The sequence below is a fragment of the Misgurnus anguillicaudatus genome, chromosome 19 (assembly GCF_027580225.2).
Source record: "Misgurnus anguillicaudatus chromosome 19, ASM2758022v2, whole genome shotgun sequence".
NCBI lineage: Eukaryota > Metazoa > Chordata > Actinopteri > Cypriniformes > Cobitidae > Misgurnus > Misgurnus anguillicaudatus.
In genome coordinates this window covers 42069040-42081776 of record NC_073355.2, presented here as the reverse complement: position 1 = coordinate 42081776, position 12737 = coordinate 42069040, and positions in this window count along the sequence as shown.

Sequence of the window (12737 nt, the reverse complement as noted above, 5' to 3'; positions counted from 1 at the left end):
CCATTATATGCATTATCACTATTAGAATTACATGCATACATCAAACTAAGCTTGGATTAAATAAAAGCAAAATTAACTAAATGAATCAGAACAATTGCATGTTTTATATGCGATATAAAGACACCATGTTTTGCTAGTTTACCTTATTATTATGGGTACCAATAAGACATAATTTCTTTATTCATCATTTTTCTTGTGGTCTGCTCAAAGCCTTTGAAAAAAAAACTTTATGTTGTTGAAAGGTCAACATATCCTACTATATTGTACAAGAATATCAATACTGAATAACATCATGAATATCCACACAGAGTAGTATTACCTTCATAATATGCTTTGATACTCACCCTCCTCTCTAGCACACAAAGTTAAGTTTCTCCATACAGTTTCTGTTCTCCCAGCGCTGAGTTTTTAGGTTTAGAGATCCACAGTAAGTGTAATTGGCAAGACAGGCTGGCAGCTGGACAGTAAGGTTTCCCAGATCCTCACCACTTAACCAAAACCATGAGCCTGCCAGGAATCGTAGACCTGTCCACACACTTGATGTCTCAGCAGTGGTTTGTTTGGCTTGTATGAGATTTAAATCTGTTGGCAGACTGGCCAGATCAATGTGATGAGTCCTGCAGTATTGTAACGCGTCCTCCCAGCTCTTATTCTCTTTAACCACAATCAGTTCAGTGACCCACTTGTAGCAGAAGTAAGTGTTTAAATCTTTACATTGCCTGTCATGCAATTTGCCATTTTTCACCTTGTTTGGCTCTCCATTTTTCCAGATGACAAAACTTCTCTGGCTTCCATCACTCCACTGTCAGTTGTTTGTAGAGATCTTTTTCAGACCAATCCAGCTGTCTGGGTATGAACCACTAAGCCCACTTGCAGTGTTTAACGCTGTAATTTCCTCCCGGCTGTCAAGACTGGACAGGTCAACATAAGAGCCTCTGCAGTGCCTTTGAGCTTTTGTCCATATCGTAAATAAAAATGTTTTTTTCACAATGAGCTGAGAGGAAAAGAGCAAACACGACAATCTTCATCTCTTCTGTGAAGGGCGAGTCAGTCAACACTGTCCTTATATAGGCAAACTTTACATTTGTAATGTATGCAGTGATGTATGCAAATTATCACATAAGAAAATCTATGGAAAAAAACTCTATTTTTAGATGCTTTTACTCAGCAACTTTCATTAAATGATTTGTGTGGCAAAGTTGAAATATTGTTTATATGCAAATGACTTTTTTTCATCTTGTTTCCTCAAGCTGCAATCCTTTTAGGTTTCCATTGCCTTAAAGCAGGGGTGACCAAACCCAGATCAGGAGGGCCGGTAAAACCTTTGCCTTAAAGGGATAGTTTGGCCTTAAATTATATTAAACCCATGATTTACTCACCCCAAGTCTTCTGAGATGCATGTCAATCACTTTTCTAATAAACACATTTTCATTTATTTTAGAACATTAGATCTTTCACTTGTTACAGTGTCCACCTCCTTCAAGTCCGAAAAAATTGTATTTATCCTTCACATTTAGCTATAAGGTTCTGTCAACAATGCTTTTCCTGTGCTCTTAAATTTGAAGTGTAAAGAAATAAGAAACCCTTAAAACTGATAGTCTGACTTTTACTTTCAAATTTCCTGATTTGTCTTTGTGTCGTTTCAGGTCATATTTTTGCATGAATTTGTTTGTTCGGTAGAAGTAATGTAGGACGAAAGTAACAAAGTGATTTTCTCAAAGCCCCTACTGCATTTGCATTCAAGCTATGGCAACATGTTTAGCATGCATCTCCTGACGGAGCTGCCAAATATTGTTGAATTAAATTTGTTTCTTCTATTTCAAAAGTAAGTGATGTGAACTAAAACAAGAGTACATAGCAAGTTCAGTAAACCTTACTTTAAGTTGATTTAACTTTTCATCAATTGCTCTGTCCAACATCTCCATTTAGTTAACTGATGTACCTTTTGGTGCCAAATTTACTAAACGGGGCAAATAAGCACGAGAATGCAATTCCAAAAAAAGCGCAGATGGGAGTGTTAATATCTGCGTGTTATTTACTAAAATGGTGTAAATTAAATAGCACAGCTGATTTCCATAATGACCAACAACCTACAAAGAGCAACGCAAATTAGTTCAGGGTCACAAATAAGTGGCGTTTCCTTGATTCATGTTTCAGCCTGCGATGTTTAAAACATTCATACCTTAAATGTAAATCGCTGTCATATTATCCACATGGGACAAGAAGGCACAAAAGCGAACTGCGAAGATAAATCCGACTTTGGAACATCAGGACTGCCGTTTGTCTCGAAAATTAAGTGACTGGAGTAAGTTTAAGTAGAAGCACGGAATTAACTGGAAAAAAAATCAAAGCTTAAACTAAATAAAAAACTTTAATTAAAAACTATAAATAATATAAATGTAAGTATTATAGGCCCAGTAAAAAGTAAATGACAAAAACAGACACAATTGACAAAAACAAAACTTAATTCCTACGAAAATACATAAATTGAATAAACAAGAAGCACAGCAAGTCTGCAACTCTTTTAATGGTAAGTTAAATGACAACAAAATAATAAGAGTTTAAACCTCTATGACATTTTATTAACAAATATTTAGGTACTTAAAGTTGTTATCAGTTCTTATTCTGTGAAAAAGCATAAATAATCAAACTATACAGGCACAAGGGATTATGGGTATCCATTAAAACATTTACTGATCATTTTACATTTATTCCACTTGATTTTTTTAGTTTAAGTGATTTTATATGCTTAAAAGTTAAATGGTCTAAGATTTTTTAAGCATATGTGCAAAACACAAAATATTAAGTGATTTTTACTTCATTGTTTAAGACAATATCTGGATTAAAGGTAGGGTAACACATTTTGAAAAATGCTAACGGTAGCCGCCTAGCAATGAAATCCCGATCCCACCCTCAAGTCAAACCGCCATCCAAAGTCACGCCTCTTCCAAAACACATGAACACGCACAGATCAGACGATCACATCTCATGTCTCATTCAGCAGTGAGACAACTTTGCAGTACAAAGTCGAATAACACTGCCAAAATAACCAAACAACTGGTTTACATCAGAATTAGTTTAAGCACACGTTCGGTTGTGTAGACGTAGTAACTACGCTAATCCGTAAACGAACACAAATTTCATAAGCAACACAATGTTTCATCAAAGTAGAATATCTGAATCCATCTCAATACAAACATATCGTGTACCTACCTTACCAAAATAAACTGTGCAACGACTCTTTCAGACCCTTTGCGTCCTGCAGCTGTTTGCATCTCGTGGTAAAGCAGTAAAGTTACCGATGTTCATTTGGGTTTTTGCTCTTGCTGATCCAGGCAGTTTTTGTTGTTGTTGTTATAAAAGATGCCTTTAGTTTTGTGCCTCCTGTGTAGGTTGTCAATTTAGCAGAAAAGTTTGCTGTTCTCACTGTTTACAGGCAGGAGGTGAGCGCACGTGAACGCGCCGATGACGTATGGTGTCTGCGTGGACTCGCTGCGCGGTTGGCATTCAAATTACGCTTACGTATGATGGACAAAAATGGAAACGTCCGTTCGGACCGAAATCTATGATTTGTTGAACATTTTTTGGTCCTACGCCTTTCACAGATGACATAAATTTCTACAAATACATTTAAACAACTTAACACAGTGATTGCTATCAGGATGTAAGGAGACTTTTAACCAGCATAACAAAAAATGTTTCAGGATCAAATCTGTTACCCTACCTTTAACAGTGTTGCATTAAAAACTTTGTCTACACAAACGAAAACTTGCTGCATCTCATTTCAATTGTAAGCAGTTGTTTGTGTTTTTAACAAGCATAATATGCCAAATGATAATTATATGCTAATATATTCTAATATGCATACAAAAATAGATATTATCACTTATAATATAATAGTATAAATTCTCAATTTAAGCATTCAATAACTGTAACCAAAAAATTAAAAAAGTTAAATAAAAGAATAAAAGACGTAATTGCATAATTGTGATATTCATCATTAATATTACATAAAGTTGATATTTAGGTCAAATATTACATACAAGCACTACTTATAGATAAATTGTGCACACAATGTTTTGCTAAGTTACCATTATTTGAATAAATAGCTATCTAGACATAACTTATTTCATTTGTCAGGTTTTCCCATGTGATCTTCTTAAAGCTTTTGAAAAAAGACAAAAAAAACAAGATGTTATTATGATAAACTAGAACATCAACATACTGTATTTTAAGGTATTGTACAATCATTTTAGTATTGAATAACATTATATAATCATATATTCAGCAAACACTCAATATAAACACAGAGTATAAAAGCATAATTCATGAACAAAAGTTTTTGATACTCACCCTCCTTTCTAATAGCACACAAAGTTACGTTCCTCCATACAGTTTCTGTTCTCCCAGCTCTGAGTTTTTAGGTTTAGAGATCCACAGTAAGTGTAATTGGCAGGACAGGCTGGCAGCTGGACACTAAGATATCCCAGATCCTCACCACTCAACAAGAACCATGAGCCTGCCAGGAATCGTAGGCCCGTCCACACACTTGATACATTAGCAATGGTTTGTTTGGCTTGGATTACATTTAAATTTGTAGGCAGACTGGCCAGATCAGTGTGATGAGTCCTGCAGTATTGTAACGCGTCCTCCCAGCTCTTATTCTCATTAACCACAATCAGATCAGACACAGAGTCCCATTTGTAGCAGAAGTACGTATGTATTTCACTACAGGGCTTGTCAAACAATTTGCCATATTGAACTTTAGCGCAGAGGTCATTGCCGACTCCATATGGATTTGTGTTTGCCCATTTAATAAAACTGCTATTGCCTCCATCACTCCACTGCCAGTTGTTTGTAGAGATCAATCGCAGACCAACCCAGCTGTCTGGGTATAAAGCACCAAATTCACTTGCTGTTTTTAACGCTGTAATTTCATCCTCGCTGTCAACACTGGAAAGGTCTACATAGGAGCTTCTGCAGTGACTTTGAGCTTTTGTCCATGTCGTGGAATTTCTAAAATAAATGTGTTGTCTTTTCAGAGCTGTTGTCAGCTCACAATGAGCTGAGAGGAGAAGAGCAAACAAGACAATCTTCATCTCTTCTGTGAAGGGCGAGTCAGTCAACACTCTCCTAAAACACACTTTATACTTTAACACCAACTTTACATTTGTTAGTAATGTATGCAAATCAGGCACGTGCAGAGGGGGGGGCGGTGGGTGCCCAAGCACCTGCCCCTTTACCCCTGGATGACCAAAGTGCCCTTTTTGTCAAGGCTTTTTTTTTGTAATTAAATGCCCTTTTGTGAAGGCCTGCTCAATCTAACTATTAGTAAAATTAATCAAAAATAATTTAGACGCAAATAAAATTATTCACATGATGACGCATTGACCTTTTATTGGACAATCTCTTTAGGGACGATCACTAGCTAGCTCACAGCGCTAACAGCGCCCACACGTGCACGGCATGGTGCGCATAGAGGGAGGATCCCCCTCGAGCCGGCATTGAACCGAAGCGATGCTTGTTATATTGTTATTATTTTACAAGAACAACGTGAGGAGAGCATGCACAGCTTTTGTTTATTGCTGTCTGTGTGTATTAACATCTCTAGAACGTTAGATGCAAACAGGGCTCTCAAGTCTCACGCATTCGGCGGGAGACACACGCATTTCAGCCAGTTTACACGCTACACCTTGCATTTCTCACGCTGAAAAGAAAACATTCTTCCCATATAAAAACAATGGATGAAGCAAAGGCAGGGACGTTCTCTGCCGGGAGTTCATACAGGTAGCTGTCTCGAGTTTTTAGATGTGCTCAACTTCACGTAGCAATGCAAGAACCGAAACGCACATGACATCAAAGTACCGCGAGAAATATTCGGGAAATCATACGGAGGAGTTTGATTTCAAATTGCTCTCGAGCTGTTCTAATGTCATCCACCTGTCACGCGGAGGTTGTTGGAAGAGCAAGATCCGATGAATACGGTAAAAAACTTGTTTAATTTTTGTATCATATTGAATTTACGATTGGACTCGCCTTTGATAAAAGACAATGAGAGCTGATGTTGGGTAATATAGCCATACTCGTGCTAAATTATTAACTCAGTCAAAAACTCACCAGTTTTGCAACCAGTTTTAGTTTACCTGAAAATAAAGAAAGTACTAGAGGCTTCATGAAATGAATGAAAGGAGAGATGAATGTCATTATTTTATTGCACTGTCATCAAGGCATCAAAGTGTGCAAAAACACAACACAAACACGATTCAAAACTAAAATATGTAGGCTACTCTCTTTGTATACAAATTTCGAACAGGATTAGAATAGAATTATATTTTAAATATGACAACAAAAACACAAGCCTGTAAACGTAATAATATCTTAATGTCACAATGCAATAATATCATATAATTTTAAAACTGCATACTGTTCACACACACAAACACAAAATGAAATGCACTGTAAGTCGTTTTGGATAAAAGTGGCTGCCAAATGCATAAATATATAGATATAAAACTCAGTCTATATAGATTTTTCTGTCTCACTCTATTTGCAAGGAAAATATAGAAAAACGTTAGACTTAAAATCATCTTTCTATTCTGTATTACTTTATTATTTGTTTCAGTTGTGTGCTTGCATATCAGCGAGCAAAGTGCCCTTTTTATTCTTTGAGCACCTGCCCCTCCAATTGTCTCTGCACGGCCCTGATGCAAATGATTACAAAGGAAAATTAATGGAAAAAGCTCAGAAATAAAGTTTCATTACTAAGTAAAGCCAGATCTCATTATCATCTGTTTTTAGATGCTTTTATTAAATGATTTGTGCTGCAAAGTTTATATATTTATATTGTCATTTTTAAATCCCTTTTCTCCAAGTTAACATTTTGTCCGGTGTCTTCTGACTTAAAGGAAGGTAAAGCTAGCTTATTTCCATTTAACAATTGGGACTCACGTTATAAATACCTTTAAATAATAAGATGCTGATATGAGACATGAAACAATAACGTGATTCATCAAAATTTGTTCTAAATGTACGAAAAAATTCAAGAACAACAAAAACCACACGTATGCAATCATCACATAAGCTATAACCAAATTCCAATTATAATGTATATAATAATGGTAATATATAAAATTCACATGATTATATTTTATATTATAATATTTTCTATATTAATATTGTTATTATTATATACATTATATTATATATTATTATAGCCTACTTATTTTTTCTACACACATAAAGAAGATGCACATAATGACAAATCTTCATGCTTTAGATATGATATGAACGATATAAAAAGCAATATGAAAGTGTCTGCATAACGCCTAATGTAAACGTCATGTAAATGTAATGAAAAGTCCAAACGTCAATCACTTGATCTCCTATCTGTTTTATTTTAGATACAAATGCGCTTCTCTTGTCATATTAATTAAATGGCAATAGCATATTAATGAAAGTCTTTGTTATCGCATCCAATACTTCTTGTTACTCCAGTGGACACAAAGTACTGGCTTTCTCCAGCGACAGCAAAACATCCCAAATCAAAACTGCAAAGCAAAACAGAATATTACTGGTAATAAATATGATCATGAATTTCTTTTCGAGCTCTTTTGGTTCGGTGACAAACTGCTCTAAAATTTTGCTGGTTTGGGAGTGTTATGCAAATTGACACAGCTCATGTTGAAGACTCCAAATTCACTAAGGCAAGAACAAGTATAAGAACAAAGTAAGAAAAGTAGAACGTTTTTGTGAGAAGTTCATGTGTGGGTATAAATATGAAAAGCGTACGCAATTTTTAGTAAATGAGACCCATTGGAGATTTTTACACACCCAACTTTGCCCATTATCTTAACGAAAACACAGATTCGCATGACATCATCTACTGACAGTGAGAGAAAAAGACCAAAGGCACAGATTGCTCAGCCAGTCACCCAGGGTCATAGTAATGTTATTTTTGTGAGTGTAGTATTTCAATGTTCTGGTTTGTTTAAACTTAAACCATTTAAATAAGACAAAAGTCTCTCCTTTCATCTTAAATGGTTTACATAATGCCAGGTTTTCCTCTTAAAACTTGAAGTTTGCATGTCTGTGCAAATTAGTTTTTTGTAACAACGAAGTGAGTGCCTGGGGATTTCCTGTAGATCTACCTGGCCTCCTAAACAACGAAGTGAGTTTAATTAACACCGTACTCAATACTACAAGGTATGACACCACTACACTGCTTCCTAGTCATTCTACAGGATTAAAAGAAACATCAAGGTATAATGTAAACGCTTCCTCGTGCCGAAATCCTGCAGTACGAAAGCATACATTATGTAACATCTTTCAGACTGCTAATCATGCAAAGGTCCTATGGGATCCGAAAGTGAAACCGAGAGGACTTTTTGGCGGTCACTTGAATATAAGAAGCATTGCTGCAAAGAGCGAACAGTTGTCTCATTTACTATCTAACTCGAACTTGGACTTCCTTTGTATCTCTGAAACGTGGTTGCAACAATTATCACCTTCTAGTGTATTTATTATGCCTGGATATCAATGTTTTAGACGGGATAGAACTTCTGGGAGGGGAGGGGGAGTGTTAATTTATGTTAAAGACAGTATTAAGTGTGAACGTCTTATGTTTAACTCCGCTAATGATTTAGAATGTGTGGGGCTGAGAATGATTTTATCTCCTCAAATGATATTTACTGTTTTGTGTGTATATAGGCCTCCTTCTGCTAACAGTACTTTCTATGAGCAACTTACAGGAATTTTAAAAGAATGTGATCTTAACAAAGAAATAATTCTTATGGGTGATTTTAATTTGAATTGGGAAGATAAATCAAAGAGGAAAAATTTAAAAAACATGGCAGACAAATTTCATTTAAATCAGTTAATTAAAGGGCCAACTAGAATTACTAAATCCTCAAAGACTCAGTTAGATTTAATATTTACTAATAAACCTGAAAGGATAATTAAGAGTTATAATTTGATCACTGGGTTATCTGATCATAATTTAACCTTAGTTGCACGGAAACTAACAAAAAACAGATTTAAAAATAATATAGTAACTTCATCTAACGTCTTTAACTGTATACCTAAAGGAAAATTAGTAGCATTTGATGAGGAAATAGCTGATCTAAAGTGGAATGATATCTTATCTTCCAAGGATATTGATTACGGTTGTAATACATTTTATAATATAATTAATTCTGTAAGAGATAAATTTACTGCTAATGTTCAGAGAAAATTCAAGCATAAGAATGTTTTACCGTGGTTTAATGAGGACTTATGGAAGTTGATGAAGAATAGGGATTCAGCACTAAAGAAAGCTATTAAGACTGGAAGAGACATTGATAGGCTTTTTTATAAGGGTCTGCGAAATAAAGTTATTCGAGAACTGAGAGTAGCTAAATCCAATTATTATCTTCATCTGATGAATGAGGCTAAAGGTAATAGTAAGCTAATTTGGAAAAATATAAATACTCTTTTACGGAAGGAACCAAATTTTATAGGAGATATTAAACTTAAAGTTAAGGGAAAGTTAATTGAAGATGATTGTGTCATTGCTACTACTTTTAATAGTTTTTTTATTGATTCTGTTAAAGATTTAGGAAATACATTTTCAAAAAGGGAAATAAATATTAGTCCAATTGAGGATGTACGTAAAAGTTTTAATCTAATAAAGACAAATGAAATGCAAGTTAATAAAGTTATTAGCTCATTGAAAAATTCAAAATGTAAAGATGTTCATCATTTGGATACAATGTTTTTTAAAACCCACAAAGATAGTTTGACTCCGGTCATCACTCATTTAATCAATTTGTCATTTGAAGATAGTGTTTTTCCTACTGTGTGGAAAAAAGCCATTGTAACTCCTATTTTTAAATCTGGAGATCATTATGAAGTTAGTAATTACAGACCCATAAGCATATTGCCAGTACTCTCAAAGGTTGCAGAGAAGATTGTATTTGAACAGATGACATCCTATCTTAACACCATTGAGTCTGGCTTACATTGTATGCAATTTGGCTTCAGAGTAAACCATTCCACTGAAACAGCTACTTTACATTTAATAGAGCAAATAAAATCTAAAATTGACAAAGGAGGATTTGTTGGAGCTATATTTTTAGATTTACGTAAAGCCTTCGATACCGTTAATCATGCGGTTCTCCTTTCTAAATTGTCTACATTTCAATTTTCACCTGAAGCTTTAGCATGGATATCCTCATACTTATCAAATAGAGAACAATGTGTAAAAATTAAAGGGGTTAAGTCCTGTAATTTGCATTATACAATGGGTGTACCCCAAGGATCAGTACTTGGTCCCTTACTATTTAGTCTGTATATCAATGATCTCCCACAACAGTGTGAAGGGATACAAGTAGAAATGTATGCTGATGACACCGTTATTTTTACACACGCAAAAACAGGAGAATTAGCAGCTGAGAAATTAAAAGTTGCTATTGAAAGGATTACACAGTGGCTGGAACAGTCATGTCTTAGCTTAAATATCAGTAAAACAAAAGGAATTTTTTTCTCAAAAACAAATGTTAAATCTCCTGATGTTGACATATCTATCAATGGTGAAAAGATAGAAATAGTAAATGAGTTCAATTATCTTGGTATTATACTGGACTCGAATCTCAATTTTAAAAAACATGTAAAGAAAGTGGTGAGGACTATTAAACACAATATGGAAAATTTTAGACAAATTAGACAATGTCTGTCTTTTGATGTAGCTAAGGCTCTTATTCTCATATGTCCTACTGTTTGACATGTTGGGGTCAAGCCGGAGAAACTGTTATTAAACCTTTGAAGTCCTTATATAAACAGACATTAAAAATTTTAGATAAAAAAAATAATTTTAATTCCTGTAGGATCATAGAGAAACATAATTTTTTAAATTTTGATAATTTTAGACTTTATTCAAGTTTGTGTATGGTTCATAAAATCCTCAATGGTCTGGCTCCTTCTGTATTACGTGACTTTTTTCATCTTCGCTGTGAAACCTCGGTGAGATCTACCAGACTATCACTTGTGATTGTCTGGTTCCTTTTCGTCGTTCCGCATTTGGACTATCATCTTTCGCATCAAAAGCCACTAAACAGTGGAATGCCCTACCAGAGGACATTAAAGGGTGTAAAGCTCATGTTTCTTTTAAATTGAAATTAAAATCTTTTTTAAAAATGAAAGTTCCATTAAAATCTTTTGGATTTCTTCAAAAATAAAGCGGAGATCAGGATAGCTCAGGTGTAAGGCATACATCAGCTCAAACAACATGGCACGATGTTGCAACACCTTCATGCCTTCCAGGACTATACAAAGATCCTCTTCTTCATCACAAGCAGCATGTTGTTTGAGAGCACGAATCCCAACATTGGTGTCTTCAAATGACCTCACTGATGCTGACTTCATCCATGCCCTGTACAAAACAGACAAATGTAGTTAAAAAGAAACAGAAAAAAAGTTACTGTTACAATAAAAGTGTCATTGGAAATGTAATGTAAATGTAAGTATACAGACCCATGTGCATTGCCACAGCATGTTACAATTGGTTACAAATACATGGGTTACAAAAGCAAGGCAGCTTCACTGTCCACTGCTCTGGGTGTGTGTTTGTGTGTGTGTGTGTTCACTACACTGGGATGAGTTAAATAAAGAGGCCACATTTCGAGTGTGTGCTACCATACCTTAGCCTGGTAATACCATCCTCTGCTATTTTGCTTCGCTTCATAGACAGAGTCTGGCTGGGCATAACTGACAATCGTTTTCCTTCTCGTGGGAGGGGCTTGTCTGAAGTTTAAAATCATTGGTCTAAACGTAAGCCAATCACACATAACATTTGGATATGATGTGCTTTATGCGCCGGATCAGTCGCATCGAATCTCTGCTGTAAAATACACGTATGATGTGAAAACAAACCCATCGAGCGAAATACCAGAGTTAACATGGCTATAAACGACTTTTGCAGATTATGTAAAGTAAATCGGGCCAGAGCTAACGGGAGGAAAGCCCCTCTCTCCTCTCAAACTCTTCCACCAGACAACCATAACCATATGTAAATTAAATCTTCCTACCTTATTTTCTGGTTAATCAGGAATGTCACCAAAGAATGCTTGCCCACGCGTCCTCCACCATTAACTGTGAACAATATAATTCCCTTCCATGATTTCTCGATCGTTGTGCACGTCAAGCTCTGCTGCACACAGTTTCTCGCTGACGATCAGTAAAGTTGATAGATTAAACTTTTCCAAAAACTTGTCGGGCGTAGGGCAACAACATAATCTCCATTCAAATGTTTAACAAACACTTTTCTTGTTCGGGTTTAAGTTGGCAAGTGCCGGTTCTCCACAACAGAGCAAATAGCTTTCTGTGTCTCCATGTCCACAACAAACTACAACCGTGATTCGGCGTTTAGCGTCTACGTCACGGCTTTCAGCCCGCCCTCTGTTCGTTGATTGAACGGTCGTTTTGAGACCGGAGGAAAACGGTTTGAATGGGAGGTATCTCAGACTGAGTACAGAAGCGTAATGAAATTTAGCGGAAGTACGAAGTCTGACGTAGTCAGGCTAACCATACCTGACAATCACAGCAAAAGTGAATTCTCTCATTTTCTCCCTCTTATGTTGTTACAGACCTGTATAAATGTCTTTGTTCTGATGAACACGAAGGAAGATATTTATTTTGAGAAATGTTTGCAACCAAACTGTTCATGAGCCCCATTCACTTCAATAGTATTATTTTTTCCCACTATG